Source organism: Callithrix jacchus, chromosome 9 (genome assembly GCF_049354715.1).
Source record: "Callithrix jacchus isolate 240 chromosome 9, calJac240_pri, whole genome shotgun sequence".
Classification (NCBI taxonomy): domain Eukaryota; kingdom Metazoa; phylum Chordata; class Mammalia; order Primates; family Cebidae; genus Callithrix; species Callithrix jacchus.
This window is the reverse complement of record NC_133510.1, coordinates 127,287,974-127,307,690: the sequence shown is the minus strand read 5'-3', so window position 1 is coordinate 127,307,690 and position 19,717 is coordinate 127,287,974. Positions and strand designations below refer to the sequence as shown.

The following is a 19,717-nucleotide window of genomic DNA, read 5'->3' as shown; positions in this document are numbered from 1 at the left end:
GAAACTCCGTCTCAAAAAATAGTAATAATAAAACACACATCAAGCTAGTAACAATAGTATAGTTAATCTAGGAAAAGAAGAGAGATTGAAAGGGGAATGGAAGGCAAGACATAGTCTACAAGTATTCTCTGAATTTTTATGAGAACATTATGCATTGATTATTTGAGAAATTATTTAAGCAGTTTCTCTTTTTACCTTACTTACTGATTGATTGATTTTTGAGACAGAGTCTCACTCTATCGCCCAGGCTGGAGTGCAATAGTGGGATCTCAGCTCACTGCAACCTCCACCTCCCAAGTTCCAGCGATTCTCCTGCCTCAGCTTCCTCAGTAGGCATTATAGGCACCCGCCGCCACGCCAGGCTAATTTTTCTATTTTTAGTAGAGACGGGGTTTCACCATGTTGGCCAGGCTGGTCTCAAACTCCTGACCTCAGGTGATCCGCCTGCCTCGGCCTCCCAAAGTGCTGGGATTACAGGTGTGAGCCACCAAGCCTGGCCAGCGTTTTTCTTTTTTTAAATGACAGCATGAGTTGGCATAGGACGGAACAGAACAAAACAGACGACAAAACACCTCAGAATGTGTCACAGAGATAAAGGTTAACCACCCAATGGGTTCACCTTGCCTGCTGCCTAGACAGGGGAATTGCAATGGACAAAGAGTAATTCACACAGAGCCAGCTGTGCAGGAGACCGGAGTTTTGTTAATTACTGAACTCAGACTCTCGGAGCACTCAGGGATCAGAGCTTTTAAAGATAATTTGGCAGGTAGGAGCTTGGGAAGTGGGGAGTGCTGAGGGGCCAGATCGGAGAGGGAATCATAGGGGTTTGAAGTGAGTTTTCTTGCCGTGGTCTGTTCCTGGGTGGGAGGGCAGAACTGGTTGAACCAGATTACCCGTCTGGGTGGTGTCAGCTGTGTATCAGAACGTGGGGTCTGCAAAGCATCTCAAACACCGACCTTAGGTTTTACAACAGTGATGTTATTCCTAGGAGCGATTTGGGGAGGCTGAGACTCGGAGCCAGAGGCTGCGTGACCCCTAAAGTGTGACTTCTAATCTTGTAGCTAATTAGTCAGTCCTGCAAAGGCAGACTGGTCCCAGGAAAGAAGGGGGTCTTTTCGGGAAAGGGCTATTATCAATTTTGTTTCAGAGTCAAACCAAGAACTGAATTACATCCTAAAGTTAGTTCAGCCCTCCCCCAGGAATGAACAAGGACAGCTTCAAGGTTAGAAGCAAGATGGAGTCCGTTAGGTCTGATTTCTTTCACTGTCATCATTTCCTCAGCTAATTTTGCAAAGGTGGTTTCAAAGGTAGGTATTGTTTTGTGAAGCTTTGGTTTCGGCCTTACATATGCAAAGCTGAGATTCAGCTGGTGCTCAGCCTTACAGTTCTACTGGCTAAGATCTGGAAACGCCTTTATACACGTTGTTAGACAGCTGCTGCCCACCTGCTGCCCGCCTCCCGCTGCCTTGGGGCACCCCTCCCCAAACTCTCATGTTGATTCTGGCACAGCAGGGGACTTCCAGGAGACTGCTCAGCTTTGAGACCAGATCTGATGGGTCAGCCTCCCGGCTTTCCCAGATGTTGAATATTTTGACTCTCACCCCTGTGCACCTGGGTATGTGTAATGAATTGGAATGTGAAAATGGATTGAGATTATGCATAAGGTTTGAAAATACTGTCAAGGGGCAAGGATTCTCTGGGGGCAGCGCAGGGGTGGGTGTACTGACTGTGGGAGAGGGGGTTGACCCCCTGGGCTGGCTTTCACAGGACAAAGCAAACACACAGCGGCCTTTGCTTCCTTCTCAGGATTCAATCTGAAAGCGAACCTGGGAGGTGAGTAAATACACCTGCTGAACCCCCTGCTGGAAGGGCCAGTGGCGAGGACACAAGATCAGAAGGAGAAGGTAATGACCATGCAGCTGAGGTCCAACTTCCAGCTAAAATCCAGAGATGCTCCAGAGACGTCTGGGCTGTGGAGGAGTCCTGCTTGACAGCAGAAGGAAGAGAAAAGCTGCTGCCTGTATCCTCTAAATCAGCATGATCAACATCCAGTAATGATGACAATTTAAATCGACCAGCTCTTCAAGCACTAAATAAGAAGCAATTCTGGCCGGGTCGGGTGGCTGACACCTGTAATTCCAGCACTTTGGGAGTCTGAGGTGGGAGGATTGCTCAAGCCCAGGAGTTCAAGATCAGCCTGGGCGACTTAGTGAGACCCCCCCATCTCCAAAAGAATAAAAATTAAAATTAAAAAACGAGGCAGGCCAATCATGATGGCTCACACCTATAATCCCAGCACTTTGGGAGGCTGAAGTGAGAGGATCACGTCAGGTCAGGAGTTCAAGACCAGCCTGGCCAACATAGTGAAACCCTGTCTCTATTAAAAATACAAAAATTAGTTGGGCATGGTGGCGCACCCCTATAGTCCCAGCTACTCAGGAGGCTGAGGCAGGAGAATCGCTTGAACTCGGAAGGTGGAGGTTGCAGTGAGCTGAGATCACACCACTGAACTCCAGCCTGGGCAACAGAGTGAGACCCTGTCTCAAAAAAAATGAGGTGGGAGTATCACTTGAGCCCAGGAGGTCAAGGCTACAGTGAGCCAAGATCACGCCACTGCACTACTCCTGCCTGGGTGACAGAATGAGACCCTGCCTCAAAAAGAAAAAGAAAAAAGAAAGAAAAGAAAAAAGCAGCAAATTCTATTGTTTGAAATAAGTTTCAACAATAACCAGTAATTTCCTGAATTCCAAGTGGCAAGTATCATTCAACCCTTAGCCCTAGAAAAATTCCATTTCCTCCAGTGCTGCCAGCCTTGTGTCTCTCTATAATTCTTTGGGAATAATTTTTAGTGTAAATCTATCCCATGCAATACATGGGACATACTTATACTAAAAATTTATTTGTTCCCCAAAATGTTTAAATGGGATATGCTTATGCTACACAGTTATTTGCTGTTTCTCTGAAATTCTCATTTAGCTGGACATCCTGTATTTTAATTTACTAAATCTACACAGTTCTAGGAAGTAGAATCTGAGGGAAAAACAAAAAAGAGGACATTATTTTCCATGTTGTATTTTTCTGCACTGTTCAAATGACCAAGCATTAAAAATTTAGTGGGTTTTAAAATATATAAAGGGGGCCAGGTGTGGTGGCTCACACCTGTAATCCCAGCACTCAGGGAGGCCGAGATGGGCAGATCGCTTACGTCCAGGTGTTTGAGATCAGACTGGGCAACATGGTGAAACCTTGTGTCTACAGAAAAAAATTAAACAGTTATCCAGGCATGATGGCACACACCTATAGTCCCAGCTACTTTGGAGGTGAGGTGGGAGGATCACTTGAACTTGGGAGGCAGAGGTTGCTGTAAGCCACAATCACACCACTGTGCTCTAGCCTGGATGACAGAGCAAGACCCTGTCTCAGCAACAACAAAATGTAAACAGGAATTATGGGAGATATGGACCATTTTTGTTTATTTTGTTTACTTCTTTGTTCTTTGTAATTTATTTTTAAAAAATTTTTTTTTGAGATGGAGTCTCGCTCTTGTTGCCCAGGCTGGAGTGCAATGGTGCAATCTCGGTTCACTGCAACCTCTACCTCCTGGGTTCAAGCGATTCTTCTGCCTTAGCCTCCCTGACAGCTGGGATTATAGGCATGTGCCACCATGCCAGGCTAATTCTGTACTTTTTTTAGTAGAGACAGGGTTTCACCATGTTGGTCAGGCTGGTTTTGAACTCCTGACTTCCGCTGATCCACCTGCCTTGGCCTCCCAAAGTGCTGGGATTGCAGGTGTGAACCACCGAAAAGTCTCTTAAAGGCTATGTGCATATTTTTAACGTTTAAACAGTTCAGCCCAACGTCAGCAGAAATGGCAATCAAGATGCGCTTTTCAGGCTGATGGGTGGAAAGAAGAAAGGGCTAAATTCCTCTGTGAAAAATGAATGAAAATGAGGGCCCTTTGAATAGTCAATGAATTGAAAGAAAATCCCAGAAATGGAAGCCAAGCCAAAACAGGGCAAGAGAGAAGCGGAAACAGAGGGGAATATTTGTCCGGTGGCCTGCACGCGGACCCACGTTTCATCTCAACAGCCCTGAATGCTCCCAGGTTGTTGCGGTTTTTGTTAAAATTACTCTTGTGCAACAAATGAAATTCCCCTCCTTTTCAAAGTAGAAATAGTAAGATGTGCTCTCATTCCTATCATTCTGGTTTTAATACTCTTATTTATTGCACAATTAATCTTAAGTATTAATTTTAATGTTATCTTAATATTAATCTTAACAACTGATCTTAATAATTACTCTTCGGAATATAGACAACAGTGGATCATGGACACTTTTAGTGACTGTGTAATCCATACATTTATGAATTTAAAAGACTTTTTTTTTTTTTGAGACAACGCCTTACTCTAGTTACCCAGGCTGGAGTGCAGTGGCACAATCACGGCTCACTGTAGCCTCAACTTCCTGGGCTCAGGTGATCCTCCCACCTCAGCCTCAGCTGGGACTACAGGCACGCACCACCAAACCCGACTAATTTTTTGTATTTTTAGCAGAGATGGGGTCTCACTATGTTGCCCAGGCTGATCTCCAGCTCCTGAGCACAAATGAGTCACTCACTTCGGCCTCCCAAAGTTCTGGGATTACAGGCGTGAACCACAAGTGCCCAGCCCCAAATTTTAAGAATTTTTGTTCTAGTGGGCATATAAACATTTTCTCTGTTCCTGAGGCATTTTGGTCTGTCCTGCCAGGCAACCAGAAACCTTCCTCTTCAGAGTATGCAACTGTCCTTCTTCAGCGGGGACCTGCCGGCCTCTATATGTTCCCAGGAGGAAATGGAGAAGGTTGGGTCAATGCTATCTGTTAACATCACTGTGGTCCGGGACACCCATTCGTCTTTCTCAAATCTTTCTAAGAAAAATTTCCTTGTGAAGGGTGGGTGCAGTGGCTCACCCAAAAATCAACTGGGTGCAGTGGTGGGCACCTGTAATCCCAGCTACTTGGGAGGCTGAGGCAACTAAGGTTACATATGAAATTAAGGTTGTCTAGAAATACTTAAGTAGCTGGTGACTAGGAAAAAAAAGAAATTAAGATTGTCAATCAGGAAAAATTAAGATTGTCAATTAAAATAAGGAGATTGGCCAGGCGCAGTGGCTCACGCCTGTAATCCCAGCACTTTGGGAGGCCAAGGCGGGTGGATCACTTGAACCCAGGAGTTTGAGACCAGCCTGGGCAACATCCCAACTAAAAATACAAAAATTAGCCAGGCATGGTGACACACACCTGTAGTTCCAGCTGTTTGGGAGGCTGAGGTGAAGGGATCACCTGAGCCTGGGAAGTTGAGGCTGCAGTGAGCCCTGGTCACACCGCTGCACTCCAGCCTGGGAGCAGAGGGAGACCCTGTCTCAAAAAAAAATAATAAGATTATTCTGGAGTGTGCAGGTGAACCCAATATAGTCACAAGAGTCCCTAAAAGATGGATGAGGGAGGCAGAAGAGAAGGTCAAAGTGATGCGGCATGAGAAAGACTCAAATGGAGGAGGGGGCGATGAGCCAAGGAATGTGAGTGGCTTCAAGAAGGGGAAAGAGGCAAGAAATGGTCCTCCTCTGGAGCTTCCAAGAGGAACTGGAAGGTCCTGCTGACCTTTGACTTTAGCCCATGAGGCCCATTTCAGACCTTAGACCTCAGACCTCCAGCATGCTGAGATAATGAATGAGTGTTATCCGAAGCCACGAAGTCCGTGGTAATTTATTATAGCAGAAGCAGGAAACCAGCACGAGCCCTGACTTGCTGATTCTGTGAAAACCTTGCTCATCTGGCCCCCATGAACTCCAGCCATGAATGTGTTGTATTTGACTGGTCAATACCATGGTTAATAGCGAACCTAGAAATCTTAAAGCCTGAAAGATGTATTTAAACTATCTTTTCTGCAAAGGAACAGAAGAAAGGATCTGTGTTCCATTCTGCTTCTAAAGTCCTATTTAATATGCTTCAATTCAGTTCTTTAAATGGTGCAGAGCAAATTATAGTCCTCAGTGAGCACCCTTGAGAGGACTCTGGGGTCACAATGAAAATAAGCGGACAGTGGGCGTGTATGTTTCCTTGCAGTGATGTGTCTCTTTCATTGCTCTCCCTTTCTGAGCCACCCCTCTAAGGAAATAAGGCCATTTTGGGGTATCTTGACTACCCAGATTCTCAGGATGTCAAGCGAGCCGGCGGTGTTGGTAGCCAGCCCTGGGGAATCTGGTCAGACTCGGGAGGAGGAGGTCAGACCCATGCAGACGCTCCAGCTTCATGTCTCTCCCTACTCACCCACATCCCATTGCACAGAGGCCTCTCACGATCATCCACTCCTGTCTCTCTCCCCAAAAGCACACCTTGACTTACAAAAAAACAGAGAAGCAACTTTTGTATCAGATTCTGGTTGGTCTGATCAAAGATGTGGATGCAGATTTTTCCAGCAAAGAGGAATAATACTGTAGGCTTCTCTAGGTCAGTCTAATTTCTTTTTTTTTTTTTTTTTTCCTGAGACGGAGTCTCAATCTGTCGTCCAGGCTGGAGTGCAGTGGCGCGTTCTAGGTTCACTGCAACCACCACCTCCCAGGTTCAAGCGATTCGCCTGCCTCAGCCTCCTGAGTAGCTGGGACTACAGGTATGCACCACCACATCTGGCTCTTTTTTTGTTTGTTTGTATTTTTTGTAGAGACAGGGTTTCACCATATTGGTCAGGCTGGTCTTGAACTCCTGACCTCGTAATCCACCCACTCAGCCTCCCAAAGTACTGGGATTACAGGTGTGAGCCACTGCGCCTGGCCAGGTCAGGCTAATTTCTAATAATTCCTTATCCATATCCACAAATCCAGAATCAAGAAAAGTCTCAGGCTGGGCGTGACAGCTCACACCTGTAATCCCAGCACTTTGGGAGGCCAAGGCGGGTGGATCACCTGAGGTCAGGAATTTGAGACCAGGCTGGTCAATATGATGAAACCCTGTCTCTACTAAAAATACAAAAAATTAGCTGGGCGTGGTGGTGAGCGCCTGTAATCCCAGCTACTTAGGAGGATGACACAGGGAAATCACTTGAACCTGGGAGGCGAAGGTTGCAGTGAGCTGAGATCACACCACTGCCTGGCAACAGAGTGAGATTTCATCTCAAAAAAAAAAAATTTTTTTTTTAAATAAAGGAAAAAAGAAAAATCTTAAAACCACAAGTTTGCTCATAAATCATTTGGCACCCAAACCTGAACTGAGCTGACATGAGTTGACATAGATCCTTTATTGATCCGGCTCAGCGTGACTATTCCTGAAATTTACTACAGAAAATAACGTGTTATTATAGAGTTCTTCCCCAAACCCTGCTGGGTGGGGGGGTGTTCTGTAATATACAGTATATGTAACATGTTACTTTCGAAAGTCTAGAAAAAATTCCGCATCTCTAGACATACCCAACTTTGGTAACGCGACGGTTTTGGGTGATGGAGCGTGAATTGGTTCTGGATTTGCATCTCTCATTATATCTGCATTTTCCCCCTCTTTGTCCTCCTAGGAATCTAAAATCGAAATAATATATACATTTTTTTCCCTCAAGGATATTTTTAATGGAAAATGATGTGCAGATTTCCAAATGAGGAAAAGGCTCAATGGGAGAGTGAGTATGTTTCGGTTTATCCACATGCCTGACCTGAGCCTTCCGAAACCACCTGTCCACCAACTGTCAGTGGTTGGGAGAGGGAGTGAGGAGGGCGGGGACTATCTAGCGGTTTAACCTGGTGTGTTGATGCACCAAGCCAAACACATCCCCCCAGCTGAGTTTCCTAGAAACCAGAGAGCAAGACACCACGTCTCTCTGAAATCAGAAGCGAGTTGTTCCAAAATCTGTGAAATTCACTGATTTAAGCTGTTGCCAAAGTCTCATCAGCCACCATTTAGCTGCAAAGCCTTTGTTTTGTCCACCCCTTGACTTCGTGAGTTGTAAGGCAGCCCCTCGGGCTACTCACAACTCCATCGGTCTCTGCTGGACGCCCGCCCTGGGTCCTTCTGGAAAACAACCTCAGCTTGCAGTCATGCGGGAATCCCAGGCTGGTCACACGAAGTTGAATTTATGTTGGCAATTTTGTGTGAAAATTATCGCATTTTTCGGAACATTCTGTTGGGTGTCTTCCAGAGGCTCTGAAACACAGTCTGTTAGGCTACATTCATTGAGGCAACATATAGGAGAACACGGGAGAGTTCACAAAGACCAGAGGCTGCTGGGGAAATAGGTGGAATAAAGGTTTCATTCAGATTTTGGAATCTACCTCAACCAGTTTCACGGTGGAGCTGTTCCACGTAGCCAGGGCTCTCCCTGGAGTGAGCAGGCCCCCGTCCCTGCCCCATCTGTGGGGGTGGGGAATGCTGTTCCGTGGGGAGGCTGTCTGTGTTTGGGGTGTCTGAGAAGCAGGTCCTGATCAGGATGTAAGCACAGCAATGCTGTTTGGAAGGCGTGGGATGTGAGAAAATAAGGCAGGGAGGGGAAGAAAGCCACGGGGCGTCCTGCGTTTCAAGCCAGCTACCCCTGTGGGCCACGGAGCTGACCCCACGAGGAAAGTGGGCAACGGGGCAAAGTCCATGACCTGGAATTACCTCACCCAGAAAGGACATCTTCCTTAAAGAAGGCATTCTCACTAATAAATGTAATAAATTAAATAATAAATAATCACATCAATAAATTTAAATACAAATAGATAAAAGGAAACAACAAATTAATAAATTCCAAGTAAATACATGAGAACAATAGAAACTCGTCACACAGGCAGACACCACACTAGCCACCGCTGCGGGCAGGGCCGCCAGTGGGCACCAAATCAGTGGGCGGAAGTTCAAAGAGACAGAGATGTTTGCAAGGTCTCAAACTTCCTCCCCCAGGGAGGTTATTCCTTACAAAGGGAAAAAATAGCAATCTTACAAAGGAGAAAATCAGCAGGCACGAGTTCAACCAAGTGATTGAGGTTAACATCCTTAGCAGGAAGGGTCCCCCAGCATAATGCCGTTGGGACAGATACAGCATCACCTCTGTGGCATTCTTGCCAAAAATTCATAACCGCGTCTTAAACATGGGAGAATGGCAGGCAAGTGCAAATCCAGGGCTCTTCTCAGAATCATGGACCAGTGCTTTTCAAACGTCAAGGTCATCAGAGGCTGAGAAACCATCCCAAGGAAGAGACTCAAGACACAACAGCCAGAGGCAGGTAGGACCCTAGGTTGGACCCTGCCACAGAGCAGGACATTGGTGGAAAAGCCTGTAAAACGCGGATTTGGTCTGTAGTTGTGTTAACCACATTCATGTGAGTTTCCTCGCTGTGATCATCGCACTGCGGTTGTATAAGATCTCAACATTAGAGGAAGCTGGGAGAAGCATATATGGAAACTCCCAGCTGTTTTTTGCAATTTCCTGTAAGTTTAAAATTATTACAAAATAGGCCAGGCACAGTGGCTCATGCCTGTAATCCCAGCACTTTGGGAGGCCAAGGCAGGCAGATCACTTGAGGTCAGGAGTTCAAGACTAGCCTGACCAACACAGGGAAACCCCGTCTCTACTAAAAATACAAAAATTAGCCAGGCATGGTGGCGCACGCCTGTAGTCCCAGCTACTCGGAAGGCTGAGGCAGAAGAATCGCTTGAACCGGGGAGGTGGAGATTACAGTGAGCCGAGATCACGCCACTGAACTCTAACCTGTGTGACAGAGCAAGACTCTGTCTCAAAAACAAACAAATAAAATAATTACAAAATAAGTTTTTTTAAAAGAAGAACGATGCCACCCGAGGAAAGAGGGAACTGGGTTATATACATCAACTGCTTAGGGTCATTGGTTGAAGGTTTCGGGGGGCGGTGGAACCCCAGCACTTCCAGTTGCTGGCTGGGTAAAGTGGCTTTCCAGGGTGCAGGTGAAAAGCCTTCAGGTGCTGGTGTTTGGGAGTTGAGCTGAGCATGATGGCCACTGGAGACACATGGGTTGGGTTGGAGCCTGGCAGTGTCCACGATAGACTCCCACTCTGAGAAGCAGCCTAGGAACATTCTAGAGACCTCGAGATTCCTTCCTTTCGGTAGAGCCTTCCCAAATCCATTTCAATCAAACCCAAATGCACTGAACCATCCAACAATGACCCCTTCTGAAATGTGTACATCAGCAGGCAGAGAATGGAGTCTTCTTTATCTTTTGAACAAAATTCAGTATAAAATTCAGTAGACGGCCAGTCATGGTGGCTCACATCTGTAATCCCAGCACTTTGGGAGGCCAAGGTGGGCAGATCACCTGAGGTCAGGAGTTTAAGACCAGCCTGACCAACATGGTGAAACCTGTGTTTAAAAAAAAAAAAAAGGAATTAACTGGGCATAGGTGTGCACATCTGTAATCCCAGCTACTAAGGAGGCTGAGGCACGAGAATCTCTTGAACCCAGGAGGCAGACGCTGCAGTGAGCCGAGACCATGCCACTGCACTCCAGCCTGGAGTGAGACTCCATCTCAAAAAGAAAAAAAAATCAGTAGATGATGATTGGTGAGTTAAAAACAAAAAGCAGAAAGTACCTCCATGCATTAGTAATTCCATTTAATCATATAAATTTGACCTCAATTCAACTGTAATGATCTGTGACAAGGAATCAGTGTTTCCCTTCCACTATAAATCAGAGAACTCCCCCTCCCGTCATTCTTGCATCCACAGACAGTAACACACTGTGCTATCGGCTTACCTCACACAGCATCAGGGGTCCCTGGCTCCCAAATGTACGGTCTTTTCTTAGGAAAATCACCTGGCTTGTAGCTCTGATGGAACATTTATCCTGGAGAAGAGAGGGAGTTCATTAACCACACTCCCAACTTCTGTTTTAAATTATTGCTGCGGCCTTACTGCCAAGCCTGTCAGGTGTAAAGGGACTCACAGCTAAGTGTGTAAATAATTTTTAAAATTCCACTGGTAGTGATTTGGAAATAAGAGGGGTTTTATTTTCCCTTTTCTTTTTTCTTACTTTTTTTTCTGCTAGGATTACTAAGGAATTTAACTTTGTTTTAATTTGCAACACAAGTCGAGGCTATGAAAACCCCGTCTGCCCAGTATATGAAACCTGCACTTCACAGCATCAGAAAGCTTTAGGGCATTAAGCAATCGATTTAATTAATCAAGGAAGTTTTTTCCTCCTCTGGCCCCATTCTCAATGTAAAAAGGTTTTTATAAATATCCAAGAATGTGGACACATGGGGGTAGACCCATGAACCTAGAAAAGCGAGGTGACTCATATAGAGGTACTGATGGGCAAACACCGGGGTGCCCAGGTTTAGGCAAATTCGAGAGTTCTCAATATTTTAATTTTATCATAATCGGGTTCACTGATCAAGCAGACATCCCAGCATGTCGATTTTTCTTTTAGACAGCACCCAGTTTCCCTCCAGGGAACCATCCCCATGAGCTTTCAGAAAAGGGTTTCAGATGGAGTCCCACCCACGCAGCAGGAACCCAGGGACCCACAGCCATGTGACTGGCTCAAGGGTGGACACATGACTACACAGGAACCAGTGAGAATCTAGGACCCAGGCGCTGGCTCTCTTTTCTTCCAAGAGCTAGAGCTGGTGCCTAGGGTGCCGGGTGAGGCTGGTGCTGCAGGTGGCCACAGGAGAAGCCCAAGAACGGACTCAACATGGAGACGATGCGGCCAGGAATTCGAGAAAGAGAAGCCCCAAACCACATCCTGATGGCACAGCTGAGGCCCCTATATCCAGCTGCACCCAAAGCCTGCAACTTTGGCCAAATAAGGCAATAAATTACGTTAGTGCTTAACCCCGTTGGATTTTCTGTCACTTGCAACCAAAGGAAACAAGCTGATTTGTCTGGTAAATTAACAAAGCAGCACCACATAACTTTCAAAGTTACTCCTGGCCAGGCGCGGTGGGGGGCTCATGCCTGTAATCTCAGCACTTTGGGAGGCCGAGGCAGGTGGATCTCCTGAGGTCAGGAGTTCGAGACCAGCCTGACCAACATGGTGAAACTCCATCAATCTACAAATACAAAACTTAGCCAGGTGTGGTGGTGGGTGCCTGTAATCCCAGCTACTCAGGAGGCTGAGGCAGGAGAATCGCTTGAACCTGGGAGGAGGAGGTTGCAGTGAGCCAAGATAGCACCACTGCACTCTAGCCTGGGTGTCACAGCGAGACTTCATCTCAAAATAAAAAAAAGAGAAATTGAAAATGTGCAGTTTTTATTTTAATGATAGTGGGAAAAAAACAAATGTAAACATAATCTGGAAAAGTAAAATTTGTTAAATAAATTAAAAAATAGAATCCCACCTCCAGAATGATGTAATCTGTTATGTTAGGGACTGTGACGACAGACCATAAACCTCATGATAGCTACACACACACACAGTGGCTCTTCCCCAGGAGACCCTATTACCACACAGACTACTCCAGCTCCTCTCATGGGGTCTATCTGTCCCTGGGACCTGACAGCCAGGTGCCCCACTGGACCCTGCAACTGAGCAGGGAAACATAGGGCACACACCCAGAGGTGTCCCTGCTTAACCACACAAAGTCCTGCCACCATGTTGCAGGAAGCTGGATGGAAGAGCAGAGAACATGGATGCCTCGTGTTCCACGCCTGGATTGCCAGGTTGCCATCGTGGAAAGTTAAATTGCAGAACTTCAAGAAGAAGAGTTCTCGTTTCTGTGCAGCAATAGCAGCACTTCACACGTGGGTGAGATTCAGCATCTTCCCAAGTGCGCTCTGGTTTTCCTGCTCTGGTCAGGTCTGGAGACGCAGCATCGCTAATACTCGTAACCTCTCAGCTTCCAAATATTTATTATGTGTATGAGCTCAAAAGACATCAGGAGGGGTGTTCGAAAAACTCCATTTCTGTTGTACATTTTCTTAGACTGAGCAGGGTGGGAATAAAAGGATACTTCTTCAGTCCGGGCGTGGTGGCTCCCGCCTGTAATCCCAGCACTTTGGGAGGCCAAGGCGGGTGGATCACCCGAGGTCAGGAGTTCAAGACCAGCCTGGGCAACATGGTGAAACCCTATCTCTACTAAAAATGCAAAAATTAGCTGGGCATGGTGGTGTGCGCCTGTGATCCCAGCCACTTGGGAGACTGAGGCAGAGAATGTCTTGAACCTGGGAGAAGGACGTTGCAGTGAGCCAAGATCATGCCATTGCACTCCAGCCTGAGCAACAGGGTGCAGTCTCAAAAAAAAAACAAAAAGGCTACTTCAACATTATACACACGTTATACACACATGCACCTACCCCACATATCCCACATACCCAACGTGTTGTGTCTACACTGTGTATCCTACACCAAAAGGAGCCTCGAGCACACACAGTGGACACTCCAGCCTGCGTGTCCACGCTCCCCTCACACTCCCTGTATCGGCCACCTCACTGAGCAAGGCAGTCCGTCCCAGACTCCAGCCATTTGGGCAGAGAATTCTGGAGTCTTAAGTAACAGGATTTGTCAGGGGGCTGGGATGGGGCCCAGCAAAAGAGCCGCCCTGGGGAGCCCAATTTAAGGGGCACCCACTCACAGGTGCCAGCTGTGTGCCTGCACCATCTGAAGTGTGAGTGCCTTCTTAAAGTTTGCACCTGGGGCTCTCTGGCCACGCCCTGCAGGGGCTTTTGTAAGCTCTGGGTGGACCCTCCTGGGGAGGGGCACAGCCAAAGGAGGTGCAGAGCGGGGCTCTGAGAAGCACAGTCCCAGGACAGCCCTCTGAGCCACTGGCCAAATTTAAGGGCACTGCTGGCCCCCAGGTACCACGTCCTAACCACTCTCATAAAACAGGGTTTAGAAACCACAGCCCCAGCTGGGTGAGGTGGCTCACCCCTGTATTCTCAGCACTTTGGGAGGCCGAGGTGGGTGGATCACCTGAGGTCAGGAGTTTGAGACCAGCCTGACCAATATTGTGAAACCCCGTTTCTACTAAAAATACAAAAATTAGCCGGGCATGGTGGCGTGCACCTGTCATCCCAGCTGCTCAGGAGGCTGAGGCAGGAGAATCGCTTGAACTTGGGAAGCAGAGGTTGCAATGAGCGGAGATCACACCATTGCACTCCAGCCTGGGCAACAAGAGTGAAACTCCATCTCAAAAAAATTAAAAAAAATAGAAAGAAAGAAGGAAAGTGCATCCCCCAAACAAACGTCTCAAACCCCACCTCCATGACATTCCCAAATACCCCTTCTGGAGCCCCGTTGTTGTTTTCCCGGGCAGAAGCAGCCCTCCCTTCCCTCTGCTCTCCAAAACACAGCTCTTTTCAGTACCAGGCACCGGCAGCACAGTGGTTTCCTCCGACTTGGAAAAACAGAATCGCAGCCTCCCCTATAGCGGCCAGCTTCAAAGGCATGCGGACAAATTGATTTTTCCCATGCTTCATTAATAGTCGCAGAGAAGCCCTTTCATCTCTTCCGTCCTGTTCTATTTCCAGGGATCTGCTTCTCCAGGTGCCTCTGACCCTCACCCCCAAGACCCCAAGGCTGGGGGGGCTGGGGGGGCTGGGGAGGAGGACATGGCCCTTGGGACTGATAGGACTTGGGGTTTTCAGGAGGAGGACTGGGGTGCATGACGTGAGACATGCAGTCAGCGGCTCCCGTCCAAGTGCGGCTCCTGATCACTGCTCAGGTTTGTAAAATCCTGTCCTTCACCCGAACTTGAAGCCGTTCCTGTGTGTATCAGTTTTTTTGTTGTTGTTATTTGTTTGTTTGAGATGGAGTCTTGCTGTGTTGCCCAGGCTGGAGTGCAGTGGTGCGATCTCAGCTCACTGCAACCTTGGCCTCCCAGGTTCAAGCAATTCTCCTGCCTCAGCCTCCTGAGTAGCTGGGATTACAGTGAGTAGCTGAGATTACAGGCTAATTTTTGTATTTTCAGTAAAGACGGGGTTTCACCATGTCGGTCAGGCTGGTCTTGAACTCCTGACCTCCTGATCCGCCCACCTCAGCCTCCCAAAGTGCTGGGATTACAGGCGTGAGCCACCACGCCCCACAGTGTGTGTATCGGTTTTATTTTCCTGCCTAACAGTCACAGGAGGGATAATGCATTTTAACTGCAGTTTGTAGATGAAGGACAAGAACCAGTGAAGCCAAGGAGATTACGGGTCCCACGGGCCAGGTTCTGGTTCCATGAAGATGCAAGGCAAAGACCCTGTGTGTCTCTGGCATGTTTTCATGGGCCGTCCTGGGACAAGCACAAATTGAGTTTTTAAAAAAGCAATTCTTTTCTAAGCTGAATCCCAGTGCCACTGTCATGGGACTTTTAAAAGCATTTTGCACAGTGACAGCAGTCAGGAGACAGAGGCTGGGGCTGGGGGCCTTGAGCCGGCCAGAGGGGCAGAAGAGAGATGGCCAGGCAGGAAAGGGTCCAGATCGGCACTTTACCATATTTAAGGGAGCACTTATTTCCACTGGAATCCAACAAGGACTGAGATTTTCAATTTTCCTACAGCGCAGGAAGGAATTGAGACTTTTAGTTCTGGTTCATTCATTTCAGTTCAGAATCGCTCTCTGATTGGAAAACTCCAGTGGTTTTCTTCTGGGTGAATTTTCCTGCCTTCATTTCCTCCAACTCCCTGTGCATTGAGCTCTAGCTCTTTCTTTTCTCTCTTTTATTTTTTTCTTCAGCTTCCAAATTGTTGTAAAATTATCCTTCTATTTAGGATTTATGATGTCTCCACCTTTCAGTAATCTTTCATCGGACTACTTCAGCCATAAGAAAAGGATGGTTGTTTCCAGACTCATGTTAAAATTTCCTTCATCACGATTTATGGGCTTAGGGGTATAAATTCTTACCAAGGCATCTAGGATACTCCAGGGACTGAATCCGAATTGTGTCTTGGTGGAACAGGAATCCGAAGCGACTTAAGTAGTGCGGTGCTGGTGGTATGGTAGGAAGCATAGCTAGTCGCTTTCCAAAGTCACTTAGGTAAGGGTGCTGTGTTTTAGGGGAGGAATAGTGTTGGAAACGGATTTATAACATTGGGAAAAATCCACACCAAGACAACGGATCACTCAGCAAGGGTAATTTACTTCCTGTAGGAAGGGTGCAACTCGCCAGCAGTCTTGCCATGAGAGCTCACCTGAACAAAGGAGACGGGGACATTTATAACTTTCACAACCTGACGCAATCGCCCTACTGCTGTGTCCAGTTTCCATTGGCCACAACAGAACCTCACATCCTATGCTTGACCTGATTGGCTAAAAACTTGGAAATGTCCTGAATAGATAAGGGAGAAAGAAGACAAGGAAGAAGAGGAAGCTACTCAGGAGGCCAGGAAGGTTTCCAAATAAGGCATGGCAAGCTCCAGGGTTTGGAGCTTGCCCAGTTCTGTTCAGACCCGCCGGAGTGAGTCAAGGTAGCTGATCTACTTTGTCGTTGATTTAGAGAATATATATACATGGGTATATGTTTATGCTAATAGCAGATAATGGCCATAGAGCAAGAGATTGTAATTCCTTCTAATGTAGTCTAAGATATAAACTTTGAAAAGGAACTTTCCCATCTCTCACAAATACTCAATAGGACTGTTCTGTAATGGATTCATACATTTGCTTTATATCCACACATATTCCAAACCCTGAGGCCACAGGCCACCTTTCATAAACCTCCAAATGCATGCCCCTGTGGAACTCCTGACCGCACAGAGCCCAGCAACCCACCCACACAGAGCGACTGAACACGGAAACATTCCTGCCGCACAACCTGGCCCCTGCCTATCACGAGTGCACAGTAGGAAAGACTTATTTCTCTTCATGCCAATCATCTCCTTATTAAAAATATAAAATAAGAAAAGAGGAATTTTTTAGAGGGAGTGGAGGGGCTGGAGGTAGGAGAGGCAGGGTGGAAACTGTATTGCCAACCATTGCTATTTCCTGGAACAGAAGCCCAGACCCTGATTGTCATTCTGTGTATTTGTCAAATTCATCCTTCCCCGGACCCAGGATTCCCTGGCAGCCACCCAACAGGAATACTGTCCTGGACAGTCTTTGAAAACTGCCTTTAAAACCCTCAGTGTTCTACTTAAATGTGAGAAGGTCACGGGTTCGTTGGCCTGGAAAGACAAAAACAGTCTACTTCGGAAGGTTCCTGTCACTTCCTCCTCCCAGCACTCAATGCCTCCCCACCAGCTCTAAAACAAAGTGTGTCTGTAGCTCCTGCAGGGACAAAACAATGCACACTGTAGGTCCCTGACACATCTGTTAAAGTGAGTTCACCAGTGTTCATTTCCTTATCTGGAAAAATGAGCATTAAAATGTTTGCTCTGCCAATCCAGAATGGCTTGAGGGGGCAGTAAAGAGGCAATTTTTATGACTTTCCATAAACCCCAGCTTTAACAAGATACCCTTTTGTCACCAGCTCTGTCATAGTGTATTGCTCCGTAACAAGCAAGTCTAAAACATAGGGACGTAAGGGCCCTTAGATTTCCCAATTCCATGCATGCAGAAGACAGGCAGGACTGGCTTGGGTGATACTTCTGTTCTATGGTATCAACAGAGATCACTCAATAGTAGCTTCCCAGCTGACAGGCTAGCTTAGAGTCCAAGATGGCTTCATTCATACACCTGGCACCTTTGGGAGGACGACTGAAAGGCAGGACCCTGATGGATTATCAACTGGAAGGTCACATGTGGTCACCCCAGCATGGCGGGCAAAGGATAATTATTTCTTACATGATGGCTCAGGGCTCCAAGTGTGAGTGTTCCAGTGAAAAAAGATGTTTCATGGCCTTTTATGACCTAGGTTTGGAAGTCATACGGAGGCACTTCCACCCTCGTCTATTGGTCAAAGCAGTGCAATGCTGCCTAGTTTCTAGGGAAGAGCACTTAGCCTCCTCCATCTCTCAATGACAGGAGTGCCCAAGAATTTGTGGATATGTTTTTCAACTGCCCCCCACTTCCTCTTTTGCCCCCAGTAAGTTGGAAGCTCCACAAACGAAGAGGTGGTCTTCTTGGAAGATGAGAGAGTATTCATCTAGTATACCATGACCCAACCTGAATTATTTTATACTTTTCCAGATGGAAGAAGGACATGGTGAGTTGAATCCCTAAAACATTCTGTCATGGGTGAGTTTTTTCCTGAGCACAGGCCCAACCAAGAGAGGCAGCAGTTGTCCCACGTTCAATCCGGGACCCAGCCGTCGGTGTTTAACCCCAGCCCTGGTCTCAGTTTATCCCACTGACAGCTTTGTACGAAGCTCAGAAAAAAATCTAAAACATTGAATGAGAGTTAATGAAAACAGAAACATTTCACTCAAAAGATCGGAATTTGAGCATCACAGATAATCAGAGTAATGCACAATCTTTGTTCCTCTCTCTCTTTCTTTCATTCTCTTATTTCTTCTTCTTCTTCATTTATTCAATGATATTTATCGAGCAACTGCTAAGTGCTGAGCACAGCAAATACGGGGTCACAGGGTGAACAAGACCTAGCTCCTGTCTGCTTGGAACCCAGAGTCTAGAAGAGGAAACAGATAATCAAATAATCTAATGATAAGTGTGTCTTTACAAATCAAGACCACGCTCTGGGGCAGAGATTGCCAAACTTTTCTATAAAGGGCCAGAGAGAAAGTGTTTTATGTTGTGTGAGCTAAACAGTGTCTGTTGTAACTACTCAACTCTGCAAGAAGCAGCCACAGGCAATACAGAAAAAAAAAAAAGGATAGCACAGTGTGGAAACAAAACTTTATTTACAAAAACAGGTGGAGGGCCAGATTTGGCCCATGGGTTGTGGTTTGTTTACCTCTACTCTGAAGGAAAGGAACATTTTTCAGTGAAGATGTATAATGAAGGAACTTGAGGCCGGGCACGGTGGCTCACGCCTGTAATTCCAACACTTTGGGAGGCCGAGGCAGGTGGATCACCTGAGGTCAGGAGTTCGAGACCAGCCTGGCCAACATGATGAAAACCCGTCTCTACTAAAAATATAAAAATTAGCTGGGTGTGGTAGCACACACCTGTAGTCCCAGATACTTGGGAAGCTTGAACCCAGGAGGCAGAGGTTGCAGTGTGTGGAGATCATGCCACTCTACTCCAGCCTGGGCAACAGAGCAAGACTCTGTCTCTTAAAAAAAAAATTGTTCAAGGTGAAAGTGTGATGGCAATGCTGGAGAGATGAGGTGTCATATTTTGGTGGTCTTTATAACCTCGCAGCAAGGTCACAGAAATAGTCACACATCCCGAAGGATCAAAAAGTATTGAAAGGTACTTTTTTCACACTAGTAACATGCTATTCATATGTAAGGTCTTATTATTATTCAAGGTCAGCACTCCAGAGGGATTCTGTGCATAATTAACTAATTGGTCTCACATTTCTTGCCATGGATTTTGATTTTTTTTAAGTATTTGGCTCCAAAGATGTTTAAACTATTCTGTTTCATGGTGTTAATTTTTCCATTGTCTAGACAGCTGGAAGTCAGACAGGATAATCAAGAGGAAACAGCCGATTTAGGACCAAAAGTCAACCTTCTCAGCCAATGAAATTTACATATTAATGGCACTGTGGCAGCTGTCTTAAGAAAACCTGTAAAAGCCAAACCTTTCACATTCGTGCATTTCTGAAACTGGCATTGGACAGATGTTTTGCATTTTAAACACACATGAAAGACCCTTTAATAAAACCACAGAAGAAAGAGATTAATTAGCCTGTTCCTGGTTGGCGGCGGGGGATCATCAACGAACTTTCTGGAATCTTATGAGAAATCAGATGAACTC

The 19,717-nt window shown here is 46.5% G+C and overlaps 1 protein-coding gene across 6 annotated transcripts in view; it reads right to left on the bottom strand.

Annotated features, from left to right (window-relative positions):
* The window catches only part of ZNF664 (zinc finger protein 664), a 283,496-nt gene that overhangs the window by 126,410 nt on the left and 137,369 nt on the right, over nt 1-19,717 (bottom strand). For 5 of the 6 annotated variants that reach the window (XM_078337650.1, XM_078337653.1, XM_078337649.1 and 2 more), the window contains exon 4: nt 10,727-10,816. The gene's annotated coding sequence lies outside the window, so the exon portion shown is untranslated. Of the gene's footprint in view, nt 1-7,256; nt 10,499-10,726; nt 10,817-19,717 lie in introns of those variants that run through there. The other variant, XM_078337654.1, reaches the window with a different exon arrangement.